Genomic DNA, 26258 nt, shown 5'->3' with positions numbered 1-26258 from the left:
TGGCCCCCATGCTCACGCCTCTACATTGCTTGTATAGCTGTTGTTCATATAAGAAAAAATGTTCAGTCATCGCCAACCTGGCGCATTCTAATATGAAGGCTGTTGGTGGTTGGTGCGGTATGGCCCGAGTGTTCAGGTATTTACCCAATACCCCCAAGCATTCAAGCTGGCGTATCGCTGTATACAGTGATTGTACGTCCATTGTTGCAAGAATCATTCCGGGGGGCAGTTCATTTCTTGTGTAATTTTTATCATTTCTATCGAATCCTTGACGTAGCTTGACATCTGTTCAACAAAAGGTTTGAGAAAAAATTCCACATACACCGATAATGGCTCGAGTCGGGAATTTGTTGCGGAGACAATTGGTCGTCCGGGTGGGTTAGTTTTATCTTTATGAATTTTGGGCAAGATGTAAAATGCTGCCGTTCTAGGATGAATTTTATTCAAGAAGCGTCCCTCTCCTTCGCTGATCCATTCTTCAATAATAGCGTGGTCAGTTAGGCTTTTTATTTCTTCTTTTAATCTTATAGTAGGATCTTGGCTTAAGATTTTGTAGGAATTTGTGTCACCCAAGAGTCTGTGACATTCTTTGTCGTAGTTGGTGGTTTGCATGATCACTATCCCACCCCCTTGTCTGCAGGCCTAATGATGATAACGTCTGTCTCACACAATTTCTTTAGGCTGTTTCTTTCTGCTCTGGTCAAATTGTCTGATTTACAATTTCTTTTTTATGGCTGCTTTGACTTCTTTGGTAACTTTGTTTTCGAAAGCCAAGATCTCGGGAGGGCAGGCATATGGGGGAGGATTGAATGTGGATTTATTCTTGAGAACCGTCCTGTTAGGTATATCATTATTAGTGCTCACTGTTCCTCGTTCAGTCCTGTCTTGGTTTGGCAAGAAAATCTCGAAATAGTGTTTTAATCATATATTTCGAAAGAAGCGGTGGAGCTCCAGTTCGATGGTGAAGGGATCTGCTTTTGTAGTGGGAACAAAAGATAGACCTTTTCACAGGATTTGTAGTTCAGTGGGATTAAGAATCATACTGGACAAATTGATGATGGTATTTTGTCTTGGTTACCTACTGGTTCTGATACCACTGTCGTGTTCTCATCCCGGGTCCCTGGTTGTACTGTCCCTGATTTTGTCTTGGCCAGCCTCTCTGGTTGCCTCCGTAAAAACCCCTCTGCTGTTGCCCACTTCCCCCCGTGCCTGTTGTTCCCAGATTGTTCACCGACGGATCTGAGCCGCTCGATGAGCCAGAGGTATTAGAGAATGAGACAAACCTGTTGTTTCTCCGATAGTTGGTTGTTCCTACCTGAGTAGTGAAAAAACCTTCTTTAAGGTATGGATAAGTTCTCTCTTCCAAATAGTTTGCCACATCCTTCTGAAGCTTAAAGATTTTGCGATCAAGATTAATTTTCTTGAATTTTAGGATTTCTTGTTCTAAGTCTTCTAGTTGTATTTTTGCGTCTTGGATGGTTTGGCTTTCCAAGAAAGCTTTTTCCAAAATAGCCAATTCGTCTCCTTGTTTCTTAGTTTCCTCTTCCGCTGTTTCTATTATGAGGATGATCCAATCCCGAGAACATTTGTTGCCAACCCCCACTGAAGTTCTTTCGGAACCTGGGGTTGTCAGCAAATATTCTTGGGATGTTCTTTACCTGGAGTCCCTCAGGGATAATCCCTGCTTTAAGGTACTCCAGCATAAATTTGCCATGGAGATCAGTTCTTGTTAACTTTTTCATTTTTTGTGTGATTTTTTCAATGTCGTCTGTTCCTCCAACTGCTGGCACTGACGCAATTGCATCAGCCAGTAACGCTGGTGCTCCTAAGAGCTTCCGGTAATGCTTGTCCGTAAACGAGAAAATATTTACGTTTTCCATTTTTCTGGGGCTATATAGTCACCCACCGAGTAACAATTGCCCCTACAGCCACGGGCTGCACTTACAATGCAAAAAAGAGGGGTACCTGTATTAACGTCCCTAGTCCTACAGGTCATTGAATCAGAAACAACAAAGGGGGTGGACTAGTAGACAAAGCAAGGATGGCGGGATACACGAACAGTTTTTTAAGCTTGGTTTATATTCCCAAGACTTTTATTTTATTCAAAAAACATAAGTCTAAAACAATTATTAAACATTCAATAAAACATTGTGGCTCATTCGTTTTCACTCGTTCACATTCATACTGTCATCATCAACCTCTCACAAACATTTATTTCTTTGAAAACTGGTCTATACATAAAGGAACAGTCATGTATCTGTTGCGTCTTTGTACATTCACAATTCGTAAAGAGAAATCCCCATCACTTTGTGGTACCAAAAAAGTCTGTGTTGTATTGTTCCCACAGATTCTCGCGTCGACACCTGTTTCAGTTGCTCTCAACAAGCATCATCAAACAACCAATTTTCTGGCACATATATTAGCTTCAGCCGCACCAGCTATAGACAATAAAATACATAAAAAACAAAGTCAATATTTTGTGTTCCCGTCACCCCCATTAGAGTTATTCAGTAGCATATTAATATGATAAATGGTATGCGCCACAGTTTGAGCACCATCTGACTCACCTCCTATCCAATGGGCACAGTTCAGTACATCACATTCGAAATCTTGAGGATCATTGTCCTCTAATCTGTTGAGTTCAAGGAATTTGTTTATTACCATCTAATGAACTCATTGTACTTGATCGCAAGATTTTCACAAATTGCAACAGTGGTGGTGACGATCAGTAGATGGAGACCAAATTAAAAACAAATGGCCTTTGTCAGTTGCTCAGAGCAGGAACAACCACGTATCCCACTATCAATCTGGCTTGTTCGGTCTGGAAGTTAGGTCAGGCTGGAGTTCTGTATTGAAAATACTTCCCTCCTTGGTCACTTTTCTTTGGTTCAGGTCAGATAGGTTGAGGTTAAAAAGAAAAGGAGACACAATACAACCCTGTATAACCCCCCTCTCTGTCTTGATAGCACTAGACAGTCTCCCTTTTTTGTCAAGTCTTACATGGAGTTGGGGATCCCTATGTAACAACTATTATAGCTGGCAGGGTTTCAGGTAAACCCCAACTCCTCAATTTACCCACAGATGTTCTCTGTTAACAGTGTCGAATGCTTGCGATAAATCAATCCAAGCATCATAAAGTGTCCGGCCACACTTTAGGACCCGCTACACACTGTGCTCATTACCAGGCCATTTAATGAGGTACAAAGACCCCTTCTAAGGCCAACCTGATGCTTCGATAGAATTCCTTTCTGTTCTGCCCACTTTTCCAACTCTTTGAGAACCAAACTTACAACAATCTCCTCATCTGCATCTAACAGTAAGATCAGTTTGTAATTTGTGGGATCTGCCCGACCCCCCTTCTTGTAGATTGGGATGATAATGGCTCTCCTCCAGGAATCAGGGAGTTGTTTACTGCTCACTATTTCCTTGAATAGCATTGCCAGTAGACGGGACCAAAGACCAACATCAGCTTTCAAAATGTGGTTGCTCAGGAAATTTGGGCCCACTGCATGAGAGGCTGAGGATTGTTTTTATCAGTTCTTCTATCCCTTCTTCTGCAATGCTTAGTTCCCAAGTCACATAATCTGAGTCGATAATCGTAGGACTCAAAACAGCCCCATAGAGTTTTAAGAAATGCTCCCTTACTCTGCTCTAGCGCTGATGAATTAATCAAGGACCAAACATTTCTAGAGTTGGCCTGACCCACGGCCCTTAGCATCAGTTCGCTATCCTGCTGCATGCATAGATATTTTTTTGATCTTGACCAATTTCTATAGCTGTTTCTCAGTGATTTTACTTCCCTCAGATACATATCCCCATCTTTTTTTGATTTTAGTTCCCCCGAGTGCTTTCCTCAATTGCCTCTTCTTTTCCCAAGTCCATTATCAAAGCGAGGGCTATGCCTAGATGTGATTTGTTTGCCCGCACTATTAAGAAAATTTAGATCCCATAGGAAATTTACAAAGCTTTTGGGTTTACAAATTGTTTCCAGATCATTAATACCCATGGCCCTTGTGATGTTATTCAGTCTGTTAATTACATTGATTCCCCCTCTATTGAATTTCACAACTCTGTTTTTCCCATTATTTACACATAATTCCTCAACATAGAATTCCTCCCAACATTCATTTGTCTGACAGAGTACAAGCATTTCAGGATCACTTGTGTCCCCTTTTTTCACACAAAAATGGCTACATTGCACAAACAAGTCCTTTGAAAGAAAGAGATAATCTATGGTTGAATGCCGCACACCTCTCTTCCAGGTAGCTGCTGGTGGGACATCCCCCTCAATGTTCCCATTGGCCATTAATAGGTCCTATCCAGTCAAAGAGTGATACCAAGTCTTCCCATTTTGTGGTGGTTCCTTGATTTGATGACCCCCCATCCCAGACCAGCAGTACGGATACATTGAGATTTTAAATCCCACAGTACAATTATACTGGAAGATGGAAACTGAACATAAATCCTCAAAAGCAGATTTGAGAGTGACTGTTAAAAATCATACATTGAAGAATGCATGGTGTTCCAGTACAGATTGATCACTATACACACTTTTCAAAGTGTACCAACCATAATCTCTGCTTTCACTGCTAGAATTCCCAGTGTTGTATTGCATAAAAGCTCAGAGAAACGACAGACTGAATTTCTGCTTGCTATCGCCAGCCCTCAAGTAGGTCTCCTCGCCCTCTCCCCTGTGGCCAGCTGTTGGAAAACTGAGAACACGCCCACTTTAAAGCACGAGTTTAACCATGTCTCTCAAAGAGCAATTATATCAAAATGATTAAAAACATAATCACTCTTTGCTATCTTTTTAAAGGTACTGGGGCCCTCGTATTCCAACCCAACCCAGCAATTTCAGTTCTTGTTTGGGTAGAGAGACTTCTCAGGCAACCCCAGTCTTTGAAAGATTTGTGACAAGATGTTGGGCATTAAGGACCATAGAGTAGCTTTAGCGTCAGATGCTAGGAACTCTTTCCCATTTGTTTGTCTACCTTTGATGACACCATTTTTACTTACATTCCCCTTTTGCCTTCTGTTAGCATGTTGTTCTTACTTGTTGCCTTGTTACTACTTATATACAACATATTAGGGGAAACCTCATAACCTAGTTCCACCAACTCATCACTTGCCTCTAAAATAGCACTTACACCTAACCTTGATCTTATGCAGATTCCCACAATGTCTGTACTTTTGGCATGTGGAAATCGAATGTACTCAATCTCAATCGTAGACAGATGGAACTGGTCTGAAACTCCTTCAAATATAGATAAGATCATGCGTTGGTTCAGGGGCCTTGACCTCAGTCTTGTCTCAACTACCCATTTCTTCCACAATTTAGGGACCGTTCTTGACTGTATACCCTGCTGTCTCCTTTCTTGGTACATAGATTGTTGACCTTTCAGATGAGCTAAACATTTACAGCACACAGGTCCTTGTTTCAACAGTGTTTCTGAGCTTGAATCGATGTGTGTATCCTTACTCTTTCTTTGCTCTATTTGAATGTGGACAATTGTGCAATCATTGTGCTGGATTTTTCCTTCTCATTTCCCATCTTGGGATTGTTGCCAACTACTGTGTTTACAGCTGGCCTCACTCTACTTTCACCTTGATTTCCAGATACCAAGTTATCTTCCTTGGAAGCCCTGTGATGATTTTTCCTCTCGAGAAGATCGATGCTAACTTTCTTGGGTCCACTTGTGCTTTTGTTTGGACACCCAGAGTGTTTGCCCTTGACTCCGGATCATCCTCCATATTTGTGGCATCATTCAGCGTCTCTGCTTTTCTTTTTTAGCTGTCTGATACACTTATTGGATTTTTCTGCGATTTGTTTACACTTCAGCTCCTTTACTCTTTGTTGATCAGTCTTTCTGACACAATTATGTTAACTTTATTTTAGGGACAGATTGTGTTGTTTCTGACTTCTTCAACTTTTTACTTCTTTGATGTTTTTTTTTTTCCTGTGACTGTGTTCCAGCCTGTTCCACCAGCAATTGGCTCTTCCTAGTTTTCCCATTTGGCTTGGAACTTGACTCTGCTGATTTCTTCCCTGGATTATTTTCCCCTGTGACTGTGATCCAGTTTTAAAATTCTTTTGGTAATCCTCCTCCAATATCTGCACCAATCACACAAATTGCTCCATTGTTGACACAGAGAAGGCCGTGTCGTCCAAAAGATGATACATTTGCTCCTGCGTTACTTTGTCCATTCCATGTCTACACTGGTTTTGTCATTGGCAAAGAGATTCCAGTTTTATATCTTTCATCATCTCATTCAGAGATCTTAATTCACCATTCGCCTCTCCCAATTGCCCTACAGAGTCGTCAATATTTTAAATTGTTGTTTTATGTCTGATTTTATCTAAATCAGGGCATCTTCAATGGTCGAATTTATTGCGGTTTGTAAGCCCACTAAGGTACTTTCGCTTTCCTTCATGTCTTTTGTCAGCTCCATGAGAATTCCTGTATGCTGCTGTACTTCACCCCTCAGTGATTCAGAAACCTTCACCAGAGAGATTAATACGAAATTCAAAGTAGACAGCGTGGGGGTGGTGACAACATTCAAATGAATCTTCCGGGAGTCATTTGACTCATTAGTCAATTTTCTCTCCCTTTGCTGAGGTTTTATTGCATTTTGGATCATCTCTACCGATTCAGTCCTAGAAAGTGGAATGCTCAAAAGACGTGTCAGGATAGATTGGTACATCAACTTGGCCTTCCACCACCCCATCCAACACTTTAGGGATAGATAGATGAGCTTTATTGACTCTGTCACGTTGCCTGGATTAGGAAACTCACTAATTTCAATCTGAGCAGCATTATTTAGGCAACAACTCTTCCTAACTAGGAAGAAATCAGATATTGGGCCTCATTATAAGGGTGGCGCTCCCGTAATGAAGGGGGCCGGTACGAGACCGGCTCCCTTTATTACGGGATCGCCGATTATGAGGTTCCCTTCGCGGGACCTGGATCAGACGTTTTTTCTGGGTCCCGCGAGGGGAAGAGGGAGGTAATAACGGGCCTCTCATAATGTGCCCGTCATTACCTCCCTCCCCATTCCCATCGAGCCCTGTGGGGGCTCAAATGGGAATGGGGAATGGTTCCTGCAAGGAGGTATTACCGGGTCCTTCTATGTTGGAGTGACCCAGTAAGTCCTCATTGCAGGAACCCGGTAATGGAGCCTGGTATGGAGGCAGCCATGCCCTTTTTAAGGGCATGGCTGCCTCCATACTCGTAATGAGGCCCATGGTCTTTTTCAAGGTAGTGGCTGTGAGAGAGTATTCAATGTTTGTGGCTAAAACATCTGCCATAGCTAAATGTTTTGGAGTGGAAACAGTCATTACACATCTTTCACTTTCCACCCTGCCATTTAACCCTGAGAACGAGGGAACTTGATTGTCTCTGATGAAGTTTCCCTCAGAGATTAGCACTTTGGACTGCCCAGTAAGCATTGGCTTAAAAATGGATTTTGGGTGATTATCAGGTCTATTGCCAGACCACATGATCTCTTCCACTTGTGGGGCTCTCAAATCGTCCACCATTGCCCCACCTCTCCAATTGTAGATGTGCATCATAATGTGGGAGAGACGCGCTACAAATGGTTTCCAGAGATTTATTTAGAAGCTCAAAGGCCAGTATCGGCTGCAGTCGCTGCTCAGTGTATGCCAATGACTTTGTCAAAAAACACAATCTCTGTAGAAATTGATTGTGCCAGCTAGTCACTTGCTCCAGGTAACTTCGCTGGAGAGGTTATCAGAAAAAGCAAATGAGTGTCTTTCATATACCAAATGAAATTAGGGTTGTGAGTCTTTACCTAGCGCCTTCCCAAGAAACCAGGCTTCCGTGCTAGTTCTTTTGTAGAATTTCAAGGTGACAAGTGTGGAGGAGATCGTATGTCTAAGGGAAAGGGTAAAGTACAAGATGAAAAACAGAGGAACAAGAACCATCACCTTAGCTCCTTGGCCCTGCTACTCCTGGTGACCACGGCAAACCACACTTACTGCCACACCTCGCGCCATGCTATCGCGCTAGGAGCTGTTTTTATGCAGTGTTGGTAAGGGTAAGGGTCCACCTCCACAAGAAATAGTGTCCAAAGAAGAAAGACTTTGCAGTAACACCACGGCAAACTACACTCACCGCCGCACTCCATACTGTCCATTTGACTTTGGCTCTGCTGGTTTCACAAAGGTCCGTATTCATGATCCTACTAACTTTGGCAATGCTGGTTTCTCAATAGACTTTAATCGTGAACAGGGAGCAGACTGCATATATCCCACTGGGAGAGTGTACTTGTTATTAACAGTTGCTAGCTGTGTTCTGTCTAACCTTAAACTTTCCCCCCACACTCAATTTTGCAAGGGTGATACATATCAGTGCTGTTACTGACCTCAGCAGACATCACCCTGTGTACTGGATATGTAGAGCATACAAAAAGTTGTTCACCAGCCTTATTGTTCCTTTTATTATTGGATTCCATTTCCAATTGAATGTTATTGTTAGTTGTTGCATTTTAGATTTGCTTATGTGCCTTGTGTATTTATAAATAAATATATTTTAAGATAACTTTAAGTGAGTACATGTTTTCTTGGGTCTTTATATGTACTGATTTCTTGGTACTGCTCTACAGCTCCCATTAATACCTCCTAAGATAAGCCTGGCTGCTCAGCCAATCTACCGACTTGTGTAGTACAGGCCTATATTAAGAGTTGGGTCCCTAATACCAAGAGAAGTCTTTTGAAGTCCCACACCAGTTGATCTTTAGAAAAACGTACCTACCAACGCCTCTTAACTGATTCTTTCGAGTACGTACAGCCATGTTAAGAGACAAATATCAAATGTCAATTCAAGGGGGAAACAGCACAAAACCCCAGCTAAGATATCAGGAAACAGCTGAATAAAATCTCAGCACAAAAGTTATTTCACTTACGAGTCAATACCAATAAACCAGAGGGCAAATATTTCCACTGGAGCCGAGAGCCACAGCCAGACAGCTAGACAGCACTTGTCGTGCAAATGTGCCGCCACTTGTCTGCGCAGCAATGAGTTTTAATCCACTTCCCGAACTTGTAAGGGGCAGAGTTAGCACACGCCAATCCAAACACCACACGGCCATATTCACCTGGACGGTCAAAAGACAAACTCCAATCCAATCAAAATGAGCTGACCAAGCTGCACTCCGCCAGAACGCTGATTCACCAGTCTTCACGGTCAAATGAAAAAGCGCGGATCTGTTGTGAACCAGTGCCAGTGCCAATGCAATCGCCTCCAGTCTCCCAGAGCTGGCAAAACGCCTCCACGACATGCACATCTTAAATGGTAGAAGTTAACCCAAAAAGGTACTAAGGAAGTATAAGCCTGGGATTCTGAATGACCAGTTAAGATGCATGAATTTGTTGTCATAGATATTTTGTTTTGTACCTGTATTCCATTATCCGCCCCCGTGTTTATCTAATACAGGTTCATTAGATCACCCTGGCTTTATTCCCCTTATCGGAGTAGCGTATTGTCTGTCACGATAGCTGTGAATAAAGGCATCAGCACGGACTCATTTCCCATTCACGCCTCCTGCTGCCTTCGCAGAGGCTATTGATGCATGCCATTGGCACTCTTCGATTGGGTAAACACACATTAGGCTCCTAATGGCTTTCACAGTATTGACTCCAAGTGCCACTCTACTGTGATGTGAAACGAGATCAAGCTTATAATCACTGTAATTGACAAATGAGGGTGGGGGTTGTTATATCCGCCCTACGTCCCGCAGCGCGGTGACGTAGGGCCGTTTAATAAAAGCCCCGCCCCCGGCAGTGGGAGGCAGTTCCGGGCAAACCCAGCACAGCGTGTGGGTGTCTTTTGTCCGCGCTCCTGCTGATGCCGCGCCCCAGGCCGCATGGCCTCCTGGACCGGTGCCAGCCCCACGTGTGGGGCCCTCCGGAACACTGGTACACAACAATGGCGACGAGGAAGTGAACAATTCACACGCGGATGCCCCACGGACGTCCCGAATGAATTTTTGGACACCCGGTGGAGGCCACCGAGACCACGTGACCCCCACCCCAAAAAAAAAAAATGTTTTTTTTTTCTCTCACACCCTATCCCAGGGGGGTCGAGAATTGTTTTTTTCTCTTCTTCGCTCTTTCTCCCGCATGGCGCACATGCCACAAGGCGCCCATCGGTCGGCGCACAAGTGCCAGTGGGCACACTCACCACGAAAGAACATTCCTCAATGCAAAGTGCGGACGAACCCATAAGGCAGGACAACATCAGGCCAGCACGACAGCATAAACAACAAACCGAGGGTACATGGCACCATGGCGGCTGGGTCATCAACTCCTGGACCCTCCACGCCGTCCAGGATCGCGGCAAACCTGTTGATGGCGTCGCCACCACCCCGCACGCAGGGCAGTTCGTCGACGCTGGTCCAACCCTTCGACCCATTCACCGACCCATCGTCCAGTGGACCCAGTTGGCAGTTATGGCTACAAAAGTTCGAGATGGCCATGGAATGCAAGGACATCACGTCATCCAGAAAGATGAAAGCTCATCTACTCCTCAGTGTGGGCGACGAGGTGCTACGCATCTTCAATTCCCTGAATGTTGATGATGGCCAAGACGCATACCTGAGTGCAAAGGACGCTTTAACGGCACATTTTCTCCCGCAACTAAATCCAGACTATGAGACTTTCATTTTTTGCACGACCATCCAGGCCACTGATGAGACTCTAGACGCCTACCACACGAGGCTGAGGAAACTGGCCATGTCGTGTGAGTTCACGAACACTGAGAGGGAGATCAGAAGACAAATCATAAATGGCATACATTCGGAGAAGCTGAGGCGACTCGTACTCAGTGAGAAAGGCATCCCTCTACAACGCATCCTGGAACTAGGTCGACAGAGGGAGCTTGCCCACTCCAGGGCCGCCAACATGGAAGCAACACTACAGAAACTGCAGCCATCCCTCTCCACAGCGATGGTCGCCCAGATCTCCGACAGACAATTTACGAGAGGTGAAAGTGGCGGCAGCCACACCCAGAACAGGTGGCAACCTCGAGTACCAGGACCCACGGAATGTGGGTGGTGTGGTGGTCAAAGACACGGAAGGCGAAACTGCCCGGCGCAAGGCACCACGTGCAGAGCGTGCGGCAGGAAGGATCACTATGCGAAAGTGTGCAGATCAGCGAACACGCCACTGCAGCCCCCACAAGGCTCTCAGGAAAAGGGGTCACCGAAAAAAAAGAAGCAAGCCAGCGCAAGGAGGGTTGCAGTAGTCAACTCCTCGACGGAAGAGGAAGGGGATGATCTCTCAGCCCTACGGCAAACGGCAGGCACGGAGAGCGAAGGAAAGGGCCGAAAGGTATACCTGGTATCTACACTGAACCAGGGGCCAGTACCACCGCAAAGAACCGCCAGGCGACGAAAATGCACGGTCACCATCCAAGGCCAGTACGTACAGATGACCATTGATACGGGAGCCTCGGTAAACGTCATGCCAACCAGTGTTTTCCAAACCCTAACACCACCACCTGAGCTCAAATCCACAGACACTCGGCTGTTTGCCTATGGCAGCCGAAGACCCCTGCCAGTTATCGGGAGGTTCCGCACCACTCTTGAACATGGCGAACATAAGGTGTGGTCAAAGATATATGTCGTGAAGGCGGGAATCGAAAGCCTACTGAGCGGAGATGCGGCTGAAGACTTGGGCGTGGTCAAATTCATCTGCCACATTGACAACGCAGCCGAAGTCGAGAACTTTCTCACGCAACACCCCAAGCTACAGAAGGGGTAGGCTGTCTCAAGGGAAAGACTATCAAATTACACATTGATCAATCAGTGCAACCACGTGCGGTGAGACACCGGAGGACACTGTTCCACATGAGGGAACAGGTAGAGAAAGAGTTAAGGTCACTGGAAGCTGCCGGCATCATTGAAGAGGTCACCGGACCAACGCCGTGGGTCTCCCCGATGGTGGTCACCAGGAAGCCCAAACAGCCCGGAAAAGTCCGGATCTGTATTGACGTGCGCCTGCCCAATGCGGCCATAAAAAGGGAATGACACATAACACCAACAATCGATGAAATCATCACCGACCTCACTGGGTCATGTGTGTTCTTGAAGGTAGACCTAAAGGCGGGGTACCACCAACTCAAGCTCCACAGAGAGTCGCGCTACATTACCACTTTCTCAACCCACCTAGGTCTGAGGAGGTACAAGCGCCTGAGCTTCAGCATCTCATCGGTCGAGGAAGTCTTTCAACAGACCATCCAGGAGGTCATCAGAGGCATACCAGGGGTATTGAACGTGAGCAATGATATCCTAATACATGCACCAGACACCAAGGAACACATCACGAGACTCAAGACACTCCTGGGCAGGCTGGAAGAAGCCGGACTCACAATCCATCGAGAGAAGTGTGAGTTCCTAAAATCGGAAATAACCTTCTTTGGGTACAAGTTTGACCGCACCGGCATCTCACCTGATCCACAAAAAGTGGCGGACATCCAAGCTGCTAGTCCCCCAGCGACCCCCACTGAAGTACGCAGTTTTCTGGGAATGGCCACCTACTGTGGCAGATTCATTCGAAACCTAGCAACCCTATCTGAACCGCTACGGGAACTAACAAAGATCAGCACCAAGTGGGACTGGGGGCAGGAATGCCAGGAAGCCTTTGAGAGCATTAAAGACTCCCTGTCGACTGATACCAAGATGGCCTACTACGACACAGACCTCCCGACAGAACTATTTGTGGATGCCAGCCCAGTAGACTTGGAGCAATCCTGATGCAGGTCACAAAAGAGGGCGAAAAAAGACCGATCGCATATGCGTCCAGGGCACTCACAGCAACGGAACAAAGGTACTCCCACATAGAGAAGGAGGCCATTGCCATACTATGGGGGTGTCGACACTTCCACATGTACCTGTATGGGCGCAAGTTCACGGCAATCACTGACCACAAGCCCCTACTACCAATCTTCATCGGGTCATCGGCGCACCCACCAGCCAGAATCACCAAGTGGCTGCTACACCTCCAGCAATATGATTTCGAACTCGTCTATCAGCCGGGCAGTGGCAACCTGGCGGACTTCCTTTCGAGACACCCACGACCAGCCACTCAGCAGGAAGTTCTGATCGCCGAAGAAAGGGAGGAACACATTTGTCAAGTGGTTCGCACCATGAGGCCCAAAGCGGTAAACATTGAGGACATTGCAACAGAAACCCAGAATGACCCCTGTTGCGACCTGGTAAAAGATGCCATCATGTCAGGTAACTGGAAGGAATTCATGACGCACACCCGCAACAGAACCGAGGGGGCTAGGGAGTTCCTATCCGGCATGTTCACGGTTCGACAGGACCTCTCAATCACCGAAGGAGGGCTCCTGCTAAGGGGAGATCGCATCATCATACCCCCAAATTTGCAAGACAGGATAGTAGCCCTAGCGCATGAAGGACACCAAGGTCTCGCAAGAACAAAGGCCCGGGTCAGACACAGGGTGTGGTTCCCTCACATCGACGATCGTGTCGAAGGCCTAGTGAACACATGTTTGCCCTGCCAAATAACGGGTGGGCCCCCAGATCCAGAACCGATTCTGCCGGCCGAGCGTGGCCGGGCACGATGGGAAGCGATCAGTATTGATTTTTGCAAAATCAGAGAGGGTCTACATCTACTGGTGGCAATCGATGATCACTCACGCTATCCAGAGGCCGAGATACTGGAGTCCACCGCCGCGGAAGTGGTCATCCCGGTGATAGAAAAGATGTTTGCCACTCATGGTCTGCCCACAACCATCAAGAGTGACAATGGACCCCCGTTCACAGGGGAAGAGTTCAAGCAATATCTACAGGAACTGGGCATCAAATACCACCACATCATGCCGAGGTGGCCACAAGCCAATGGGGACGTCGAGCGGTTTATGAGGACCATCAATAAGGTGCTCAGAGTATCAAGGGCAAACGCCAGCCTCTGGAAGATCGACCTATACCGGTTCCTGCGGAACTATCGGGTCACCCCACACAGCACCACGGGCATACCACCTGCTGACCTCATGTTTGGAACAATCATCAAATCGTCGATTCCCCATCACCCAAGCAGAACCCCCTATGACGTCGATAATGCCCGCATGGAAATGAGGAGAACACGTGCCAATGCTCACATGAGTGCCAAAAGAAGAGCAAGGCCGTCCGACCATCGAGTGGGTGACCAAGTCATCATGTTACGAAACCCCACGAAGTCCAAGCTAAACACCAGGTACGAGGAACTGCCATGGACTGTCAGCAACCGGCGCGGGACCATGATAACTGTAACCCGGGGACGTCGGAAAGTGACAAGGAATGCCTCCTGGTTCAAGGCCGTGCCCTGCACTCTCTGGACGGATCGCGAGGGCCCTCAAGACGACGACAACTTACAACAAGACAGCGAAGAGCTGGCACAAGACCCAGAGGAAGAAGTCGCATGGGACAGCAGCTGGCAACCAGAGAGCCTGCCTGGCAGTGGGGACATACGCAGTGAAGGTGAGCAGATTCACGAGCCGAGCGGGGACAGCCCCCAGGTGAAGCGGTATAGTCTGAGAACCAACACGAGGCCGCCCGCGAGGCTGAATTACTATGTATGCTGAGCAGGACACCGTCGCCAGGCATCCCACACAAGGGGGAGCTGGTACAGTGTGAAAAGAGAACTGTGTCAGGAGATTGAAGTTGAGTATGTTGATTGTGTTGATGTTAAGTTTATTTGAAATAAAGGAGGAATGTTATATCCGCCCTACGTCCCGCAGCACGGTGACGTAGGGCCGTTTAATAAAAGCCCCGCCCCCGGCAGTGGGAGGCAGTTCCGGGCAAACCCAGCACAGCGTGTGGGTGTCTTTTGTCCGCGCTCCTGCTGATGCCGCGCCCCAGGCCGCACGGCCTCCTGGACCGGTGCCAGCCCCACGTGCGGGGCCCTCCGGAACACTGGTACACAACAGGGGTTATCGCTCAATGTCATTACTGAAAAAGGGTTAGGTTCACGCGCAAATGATATCTCCTAACACCTGTAAGATAAAAGCAGTCGTACCACATAATTATATTTTTTATTTGCTTCATAAAAAAAAGTGAACCTTCAAATTCTGTCCAGCTATGTAAACACGAACAAACTGCAACCCTTTAATGCCATATAGTTCAGTGATGAAAGAAAAGTCGGAAGGGGCTCATTCACAGAACTACCACCAGGCGTGGTTACTGTTGCTGCCACCCACTCTGGCACAATTACCACCGCATTATGTTGGGTGACAGTATGGCAGAGTTAGTCCCCATTATTTTAGGGCATAGGACTCCAAGGGGACTTTGGTGGAATTACGGCAAATGGTAATACCGCCTGCAGTAAGTTCTCTTGTTTTTGCTGCTAAAGTGGATAATTTACCTGCAGCAAATTATTTTTAATGCACCAAATAGTAAACGCTGATTTCCATGACTTTACTGTCATTGCCCAACACCTGTGTTTAATTGGATCTCTGTGCAGTGTTACCAAGGTACAAAAGCAGCTCCAAGCTGATCATCTTTCCAGTAGATACATTCGCCGATTTTAGATTGTATTTTTGTCTGCAACCAGGTAACTGTTGGTAATGCAGTTACCGCCTGTGGTAATGTATTTATCAGCAGTGGTATTGTTTTCCTCTGTAAAGGGCACTATTTTACTTCCGTTGGTGAAAATCACTTGCATCAGTGGTAAAGAAATAACAGTAATGGGGCTAAACAATCAAAAATGTGCCCTGAGCAGGTGGGGCATTACCACTTCAGGTAATGCTCCGGGGCCAATAGTTACAGGCCATAAAACCGGGGTACTAAAACATTTTATTTTCTCTTCCGAAACGGTCCGGAGTTTCGGTACATACATTTTTATTTTACAAAAAATGACCGCCAGGGAAGGTAAAACGAAGTGCGTTTTGCCTTTCCGTGGCAGCCATTGAAAAAAATAGAAAAAAGTAAACAAAAAAATGGCCACCATGGAAAGGTGGTAAGGGACTACGTGTAGACCCTTCTTCCTTTCTGTGACGGCCTGTCATAGATTGGGAGCGGGCGTGCGCGGAGACAAGTGTTCCCAGCATGTCCGTTCCCGAAATAGACAGAAAAGAAAGTAAGTGGGGCTGGGAGGGTGGGGAAGACTTACCTCATTCCCCAGCAAGGGGAGATGGGGGCCACCACTCCTGAGGAGGCTCAGGGCCGCGGGATTACCATCTGGTAACACCTGAGTTCTGAGCATCCCCATTGGCTGGGAGGCCACCACCCTCACCCCTCCCCAGGTACTAATGTTGTATGGTGTAAAATGCATCTGGAACTGATTCGAACGGCCTGATTTACACACAAAAAAATAAAATGCAACTTTCTCATGTAAAAATATTTTTGTAAATCTGGTCCTACATCTGTTTTCTTGAGTTAGTGTCCCAAAGATGGTGCTTTTTTGGCACACATATGCTAGGAACTAACGCTATTTCTATTTCAGTGCTTTGCAGGACGCGTTCTACTTTCTTGAATAAAAGGGGAGGACATTCTCTACAGCTGACAAGGTGACGAGTACAGACTTTTAACCTCCTAAACCCTTTCGACTGTGAGATAGATGCACTAAACACATTGGTTTAGTTTAGCCCTTAGGGCGTACATATCTGTCCTAAATTTGGGGGTGCAGTAGATCCTGTCTGCTCCATAGCCATGTTCCATGTTACTACTGCGCCCCTCTTTCTTCAGGGTAGGAAGAATCCGCGGTATGATATAATATTCATCCCTCGAAAGTGTTTTTTATGGGTGTTTTGCCAATATTTTTCTCTTGAAAAAACACCTTGAAAAATATAGGGGGTTGTGGGCAAGGGTATATAAGGTGTGGGGTGGTCGGGAATAGTGTAAAATTAATACGGGAGGGCAGATTGGAGGGAACACCCCCCAAAATTGAAACATTAAATTTCAATTCGTTTTTTCAAAAAACGAATTTCTTCAAAAACCCTTCAGAAAAAACACTGTTGATGAATAAATATAGAACCTGCCATATACAGATCAAAAGCTTCCACGCCTACAGATTTTCCACATGGAGGCACTGGTGTCTGCATCCATACCGTAAATCCTCAGTTTCACCCCACGGCAGAGAAACCAAAAGCAAGCACATGTCTGCTCACCAGAAGATGCTGTGCAACCTCCCCCCTCCCCTTCTCCACAATCTATACTTTTTAGTGCTACTTTCCCCACAGTGCACTGCTTTGGTGTAATAGAAAACTACCAGATACCGTAATCTGTATTTTTCAGTTGCATATCCACAATAAAGCACTGTGCTAGTACTTGAAGGCCAGGATCCAAAATGCACACTTTTAAGCACGACATATCACACGGTGCACACTGCCAGTCTGCTAAAGACATTGAACAGGGATTTTAACTTTTCAGAAAGTGCTAGATCTGTGTATGATACGGTACGGCATATGCTTTTAAAAGCGGCTATTGGATTTTCAATGACTTGAGGATGCTTATTGAACACTCAATTGTAAGGGATGCATTTTTCTTTTGTCAGTTAGCAAACGTGCTCCCCTACTCAACAATCTAGTTGCTTTTTGTTGTTGTTCGGAAACTGCATATTATGATGTCATACTTAACCCCCAACACGTACTACTGGTTCCTTGTCACCTGGCAAATATTTATTGTGTCCTGGGATTCTAGAAAAAGGAAAACTAGAAGTACCAGAATGTTAAATTCAGTATCAGGGCTGACTAAAATATCCACAACTAGCATGAGACAGGGTCGGGCTGTAAAAGGTAGTTTTTATTATTAGCTACCCAGTGGTACTCTCTGTAGGTCAGTGTAAGATTTAACAAGGGAACACCGCAACAGCATAACTCTTGTTTCCTTGTCAAATGTGAATATCTCAGCCAGCCCCATTTGTTTCCATTGCATTTTGAATCTTGCAGTTCTGTATTTACAATGGGAAAGGCACAGCTACAGGTCGCCGAATGGAAATACAACAACGCCTGAATAGGAAAATCACATCTGACATGGGACAACTTGGGAGAGTCATTCCAGGAAATTGCATGGAAACAGAAAACAAACCCTCAGCACAGGTTTCAAAACAAAAAATCACACTTGGGAACATTTAAAGCTTACTTTTTAATGAAATTGTCCCTTGCAATCTCTGTCTCTGGGCTAAATCTATCATTTGCAAGTTGGCCGTATATAGCCATAGACGCTTTTTTCTTACTTTTCCCTGTGTTGAGCTGCTGGCCTAGTTGGGTTTGTTTCATTCAAACAACTTGTCAGGGTAGCATGTAGTAGGCCTTCATTCATCTGTTTGGCTACATATGAGATGAAACATAAAACCTTTAACTTATAGAAGCAGGAGAGCAGTCATTAAAACATTTGAGCATGTTACCTGAAGATCTAGGCAGGTAGCTTCATTTTAACTGGTTGGTTAATGAAGCTATTTCACTCACAGCTGTAATCCTTTTCCAAGTGTATCCCTTGACTGCCAGTCCCACAGGGTGCCCAGACTGATGAGCCACACAAAGCTTTGGTTACAAGCAGTGCTCCAGATAAGATTTGGAAGTGGGAGTATTTTACTTAAGCAGTAAGCCAAAAGCTGCGGGTGCATTACCGAGTCAGGTAATGCCCCTTCGGCGAGAGGTTTATTGCTATTAGTACCGCATCCCACAAGACTGGGGTACTAAGAGCATTGGTTTTCTGTTCAGAAATGCTCCGACATTTGCGGAACAAAAAAAAAAAATCAAAAAAATGGCCACCGGGGAAGGGAAAAAGGGATCAGTTTTCCCTTTCCATGGCAGCCATTCATACTGAATGGAAAAAGGTAAATAAATAAAAATGTTCGCCGTGGGAAACTCTTAAATAATGAACAACCAAAACACAAATCAAACACGTACACAAACCAAAAAACAACAGTGAGTTCACACATCAACTACAATAACTGAATTAGACACTTTTTGTCGCATAGACACAATCAGACAACAATGATCTCTTATTCCAAATACTATGACCCCATTTCACAATCCCAACATGTTTCTGTCTCTAGCGTCACATCAGTGCAACATTCATCAGGGGATGTCCTTTATAGATGATGATTGATTTCAAGTTCTTTATGTTAAGGGTGAACTTTACATACAATCATTCACTGTACTGTTCAAATGCAAAAATTAAAAAAGAGAGAAAAACACTTCTCACCAATTATTTTTAAATGCTATTACTGCATAATTGCACACATTGACACTAAAAACTGTAGTTTTATAATGGTAGTCTGTAAGACAAACAGACACAATTCTTAAGGGTGCCTCCTCTTTACGCATGATACGATCCTTCGTATTGGTGAAAGTAAATCCAAAATTCTATGGGCTTAGAATCACCATTTTGAAAAAAAACACCTCCCAATGCCGTCTGAGCACCACTGTTAAACAAGACACATCGGAACACCAATCTGTTTTGTATTCCTTGAAGTCAAGCTACAATATACATATTCCTACACTGGGGTATCGAGCACATACATGGGCACAAACTGAGAAAAAAACCTTACTCCTACCCCTTTTCAACCTTCAAATGGCCTTGTCCAATCTTGACACTTTGATCGTTTGTATTTAGTTCGCGTATCACGTATGTCAAATTTAGATTCCAGTCCAAAATCTAGGGACCAAAGAACACATCACACATGGATATAATGACCAATCTCGAGTTCTAGTTTCAAGTTCATTCTCTACACCAACACGACTGTGTTTATTCCTTCTGTTTCCCTTTGCCAAAATCCTCCAATTTCCATTTAAAGCATCTTCAACACTCCACCAGTGAGTCAACGATGCGATCATTCATTCAGCTCAAGTCCATGAAGTTAGAGACAAAACATGCTCCTAACACATTGCCCTTCGTTGTCACCCGGCGTCCATTACAATTCAGTCCATTAGAATGCGATCATTTGTTCAACATAAATCCATGCAGTCAGAGACAACACCTGCTCCTAACACATAGTCCTTCATTATCACTGTGCGTCCATTACATTTCAGTAGCTCCACGTGTAAAAATACCATTCACCCGTACTGCTACATGCACTTCAATGTGTGTCTATATCTCACCTCGAAGTTGATTGATAAACGCTAGTTAGCCGCGGCTGTACAGCACAGTGTCTGCACGCATTGAAACGGCAAGCCATTAGTCTCTCCCTTTTCATTCATTCAAATTCACACTGCTAGCCATAAACAAAGGACTACACTGGCCCATTCAACAACGGCGGCCACATTGGAAAGGCTCAGACCACTGGCTCCCTTTTGCACTGGACTCTGTCGACTCTACATTGAAGAATTGTAAAATGAACAACACTAGTGGAGTGTGCATTAATATGTTTGAACTGAAGTCGGTTTGCTTCTAGTCTATGCCTGGCACACACAAAGAGCTGTACGCCACTCACTGTTTAACCCTACATTCATAAGGTATTGCAACGTGTATGTTGGTATTCCATGAATAGTTTGAAAAGCTGCCTCATCACTTTCTAAGGCAAAAGTCATACTACACAGTACTTACCCAGAGTGAATACATACACATAAGTAATGACAGAATAATACCGAATGGAAAGAAGAACATTGAATTTCAGATTCAACATCTGCCTATTGAACGTACTAAATGTACTCAATAGTACATAAAACCTACAGGTTCCAACATACACTTTTCATATAAAGTGTTTCAGGTAACAACCTCAGGGAAAATAATATCGGAGTTTATGAATAATATATTGCAAAATTGGTGAATGAGTAAGATGAAATTGCGGATACATTTTAGAAATCCTATAAGAAAACGACATGAGAAAAAGTACCCGATGCTAAAATCAGACCATTAATAACACCTAATACAACTTACATCTTATACAATGAACAAAGTAATATGACTATTTGGACAACTGAGCTACACGATTTCATGAATGCCATCAATAGTGCTTCCAATGCTAAGTCATTTAGGGTTAATAGGCTACCCGAGAAAAGTAAATTAAAAAAATCCTTCTCTGTTATCAGATGCAGGTGTTAAGAAGATCAGGACAGTGCACTATAATTGGTTGAAGCAATACAGACAATCTCAAATGCAATTGAATGCAGAACATATGCTGCAACTGGTTGCATCCAAAAACTCGAGGGAAATTTGGCAAATCTTTAATATGATGGATGGTCTCCAGCAGAGTCTCATCACCAATACTATACTATTTCAGCGTAGGATTGGACGGGCCGCTTTTCTTCGCTTTTCTCAAAGCCTAATGCATATGTTATGAAGGCTGTGGAGAATTCCTGTTTAAGTTGCGTATTTGAGACTGGGAGGGACGATATTCTTGCCCTAATTAGAACTTCCAGAGCTGCAGACCCTGATGGCCTTACGAATATGACACTAAAGAAGCACCCTGAGGAATGGGCAACTTTTTTACAATGCCTATTTCATCTCATGAAAGCAAGACGTACAATTCCGGCCACATGGACAAAATCTATTATCGTACCAATTTTCAAGAAGTGAGATAGGTCTGTGGCAACTAACTACTGACCTATCGCCCTCTTCGATGTTATTGGGAAGCTGACTGGGCATGAACTGAGACCAAATCCCAAGCGCAGGCCGAAGCGGCAGGGGTGTCAAAAGAGGAGAAGTCCGGAATGGGGAGAGTACAGGGGTGTTGGCCATAGAGGGCGAAGAAAGGTGAGAACCCAGTAGCAGAGTGCAGTGTATTGTTATAAGCGAACTCGGCGAGATGCAAGAGGTTAGGCCAAGTGTCCTGATACTGTAACGTTAGGCAGCGTAGGTACTGCTCCAATGTCTGATTGACCCTCTCGGTTTGCCCGTCGCTCTCTGGATGGTAAGCAGAGGAATAATGAGCATCAATACCCAACAGAGAGGTGAGGGCCCGCCAGAAACGGGAGGTGAACTTCGTGTCTCGATCGGACACCAGAACATGGGGCAGGCCAAAGAGACAGAACACAGACCTAAAGAAATGCTTGGCCAAGACCGGGGTTGAGGGTACCCCCTTGCATGGTATGAAATGGGCCAGTTTCGTATAGGAGTCGACAACGACCCAAATAGTATCGAAACCCTGTGTACGTGGCAGGTCGGTAATCAGGTCCATTGAGACCGTGTGCCAGGGTCGTGGAGGAACGGGGAGAGGAAGAAGAAGACCCAAAGGTCGCCCCCTGCGTGACTTGCCCTGGGCACAGACTGAGCAGGTATTGACGTAGTTCTGTACCTGCGTTTCATAGTCGGCCACCAACACCAGCGTTTGAGTAGGTCCAGAGTACGATGCTGCCCGGGGTGACCATTAATGGCAGCATCATGAGGCCACTCTAACGCCAGGTTCGTGGTTTCACTTGTGGGAAGAAAGAGTTTCCCGTGTACAAAGGGCAGCCCATCCTGCATAACCGGATCCCATTCCGTTAGTGATTGTGGATAGCGGGAGACCCACTGTCGTATGGTGGACTGTAAAGAAGGTGACGGTGTGCAAACACAAACTACATGAGTCTCACTCAACAAGGTTTCAGGGAAGGATGGGAGAACCTCCCCCCCAGGGGAATGAGACAGAGCGTCTGCTTTCCCATGCCCGACACCAGGTCTATGTTTGACCACGAAGTCGAACGCGGCAAAGAAGAGATGCCAATGTACTTGTCGGCTGTTTGTGCATTTCAGAGAGGCAAGATCCTGGAGATTCTTATGATCGGAGAACACCATCGTCTGGTGTTTTGCGCCCAGGAGGTGGTGTCTCCAGGTCTGTAGGGCGTCCTTAATGGCCAATAGTTCTTTTTCTGTAACTGTGTAGTGCAATTCGCTTGCCATGACTTACGAGAGTGAAATGCAACCGGATGCAAACGACCAGTGGCAGGACATGGTTGGGACAGTATAGCGCCTAGTGCATAGGAGGATGCGTCTGCCTCGAGGACAAACGGGAGTTCAGGGTCAGGATGTTGTAACACCAGAGCAGTGGTGAACATGGTTTTCAGAGAGTCAAAGGCGTTTTGTTGTGTCACAGACCAGACATAGGGGACGGAAGGGCTAGTGAGCGCCGCGAGTGGTGCAACAATAGAGGAGAACCCAGCAATGAATCGTCGGTAAAAGTTAGCAAAACCCAAAAATGACTGCAGTTGCTTGAGTGTGGTCAGAATCGGCCAGTCGTTGATTGCCCGGACTTTGGACTGATTCATAGAGAGACCCCCGGGAGAGATATGGAACCCCAAGAACTCAACCTGACTGGTGTGAAAAATGCACTTCTCGGGTTTAGCAAATAGTGCGTTGGCTTGGAGACGCAACAACACTTCCTTGACATGCGTGATGTGTTCATCGAGGGAGGAAGAGAAAACCAATATGTCATCTAAGTACACTACCACATAGGCATTCAAGATATCGCCAAATATGTCATCCATGAAGCGTTGAAAAGTAGCAGGAGCATTACAGAGGCCAAATGGCATAACTGTATACTCAAACAACCCTTGTCGTGAGCAGAAGGCCGTCTTCCATTCATCTCCATCACGCATGCGTACGAGATTGTACGCTCCCCGAAGATCCAGTTTGGTGTAAATCGTGGCATGAGTGAGTTTGTCTAACAATGGGATAATGAGAGGTATGGGATAGCGGTTTTTTACCGTGATGGCGTTCAAACGCCTGTAATCTATGCAAGGACAGAGATCCCCTTCCTTTTTTGGCACAAAGATGATAGGACTTGCAGCTGGGGATGTTGAGGGGCGAATGTGACCCAGACGCATGGCCTGCTGTATGTATTCTTGCAAGACTCGCTTTTCCGTCTGGGTCAGGGAGTAGATCCGGCCCTTTGGGATGGGGGCATCCGGGACTAAATCAATGGGGCAGTCGTAGGATCGATGCGGAGGAAGACCTTCCGCAGAGCCTTTGTCAAACACAGCCTGAAATTCATAATACTCAGGAGGTATGTTGTTCGTGACCGCCCCTATCATGTGAGTGTCCTGGGTGTCGGGTCTGTCTTCTATGGCTAAAGAAGCGATTACCCCTAGGATGTCTGCGGGGCTGGAAACCCGAGGTGTCTCGAGCAGGCAGTAGTATTGGCACGTTTCTGATTCAAAGGAGACCTGACCCGTGCCCCAGTTAATCAGAGGATTGTGCCTCTTTAGCCAAGGAATGCCCAGGATAACTCCAAACTGAGGCTTGGCTATGAGATCAAATGACATGGTCTCTCTATGGACTTCCTGTATGACTAATTCCAATGGGGCTGTCTGTTGCAAGATTGGTCCAGAGGCTAGGGACGTCCAATCTACTGCATGAACCGGTTCGGGGTGTTTCTTTTTGATCAGAGGTAAGTTTAGTGAACTGGCTAGCGCTATATATATAAAGCAGCCTGTAGCTCCAGAGTCAATCACTATTCGTACTGCATGGGAGATACCTGCAGCAGGGTTTAAGGAAGCTTGTACCACCACAGGTCGGACGGGACCAAAAGCCGGATCAGAGGAATTTTGTATAGGACTCGCCCCAACCCCTGATCTCAAGGGCGAGTCTTCGGAAAACCCGGAATTTTGTTCCTTGGCCGACGGGGACACTCCTTTACAAGATGCCCGTTGAGACCGCGGTAGAAGCAAGCGTTGTCCGCCCTTCTGCGCTCTCGTTCGGCATGAGAAATGGGGCTGCGTACCCCGCCGATCTGCATGGGTTCGGGTGAGGTGCCGGATGTGTTTGAAAGTGAGGTATGGGATAGCCCTGCTTCCCCCTTACGTTCCGCCCGCCTGGCGTCGACTTGCAAGGTCAAATCAACTAGGTCGGTATAGAGTGAGGGAAGAGAAGGCACCACAGATAAAGCATCCTTCATGGAACCACACAAGCCCCGATAGTAGATCACTGCCTTTTTGTTCTCTGGCCAAGAGGTCTCAGTAGTGAGTTGGTTGAACCTGGTAATATACTCAATGAGGGTGGACCGGCCTTGAGTAAGATTTAGGAGCTCCATGTCTCTGGATTGGGCTTTATATCTAGTGTCAAAAACCTTGGCCATTTCTTGGGTCAATAACTCGAAATCGTACAGAGCAGGATGGTTGCCCTCCAACAATGGGTTAGCCCACGTGGCTGCCACACCCGACAATTGGGAGAGAAGAAAATCCGCCTTAGAGACAGGATCAGAGAAAGCCTGGGGTCGGCACAAGAAGTGCAGTTTGCACTGATTTATGAAGGTGCGATATTTCAAGGGATCCCCCTGATACCTCTCAGGGGTTGCTAGAGGAAATGGGGTCTGAACCACCACAAACGGGGCTGGCAGAGTGGGTGGTGTGACGGGAATCGGGTTTTGGGAAGGGGCAGCATCGCCGAACTCGGCGTCAACAGGTAAGGGATGTCGTGTGCTTTGCATGGCATCAAGACGGTGGTTCAGTGCAGTGGTGGCAGTGGCCAGGTCAGTGCGGAGGGCAGTGGTAGCAGCTGCCATATCTGCCCTAAGCGATGTCACTGCTTGCATTAAGGCAGTCACAGGGTCCCCGGCTGAAACATCCATAACTGGACGACCATAAGGCTTCACAGTCTGTTCTAACTTGATGGGTCCGACTTGATGGTCGTGCAGTTATGTAATCCCTCCGTCCCCACGTACCGCTCGAGCAGAATGTAAAATACTGCCCTAGCAATCTTTGAGGCCACAGGTGGGAGTGTCGTCGTCAGCCTGGTACCGGGAACGCCGGAAGGACCCCTGAGTGCTGTAAGGCAAAGGGTTATAATCAAGGAAACACCCAAAAGGTAATTGGCAGAGAGAGCAAACAAGATGCAGTGACACCAGCTTACCTAAAAGGGGTGGAGTATAGGTAAGAAACCGATGCAGACAGCAGGGGAACCCACAGCAGGCTGAGATGATGTAATTGGCACTCCTGAAACCGCCAACGCGGAAAAGGGCGAAAAGAGGCGGGTCCGCCCAACATGGTATCCCGCCTGCCGTGTCTCCCCTGCTGATGTGAATGGAGAACACGACGGCGAAAAGCGCCTGATGGGAGAGACAGGTGTGAGGGAGGAAGTGGGAGATGGAGTGTGTGAGAGGGCGTGACAGTCATACAGATCAATCTGTTTCAAATTCTTGGTCAAATGGCAGACTGAACAATGTCTGCATGCATAATGACCACTGACTGGTGGCAGTCCCCATAATGTAGATTGAATGGGTGTCTCAATGTTGTTAATAGGATAAGTGTGTACTAATTTATCCCGCAGATTAGGCATCCGCTTGAAGGCAAATCTAGGACAATTGGGTTGAAAATCATCGGTATGAATGATTTTCCAATTTTTTAGTATCACCCTTCTTAGGTCATTACTCAGGGGCGAAA

General features: G+C 46.1%; 1 protein-coding gene across 1 annotated transcript in view; it reads left to right on the top strand.

The window, feature by feature from the left end:
* GPR153 (G protein-coupled receptor 153) overlaps positions 1–26258 on the top strand; it is a 397691-nt gene that overhangs the window by 333018 nt on the left and 38415 nt on the right. The gene's annotated exons all lie outside the window — the stretch shown is intronic.

This window comes from Ambystoma mexicanum, chromosome 8, assembly GCF_040938575.1.
Source record: "Ambystoma mexicanum isolate Mex_15411 chromosome 8, UKY_AmexF1_1, whole genome shotgun sequence".
Lineage (NCBI taxonomy): Eukaryota > Metazoa > Chordata > Amphibia > Caudata > Ambystomatidae > Ambystoma > Ambystoma mexicanum.
Note: the sequence above shows the minus strand (reverse complement) of the source record. Positions and strands in the feature narration are given on the sequence as shown.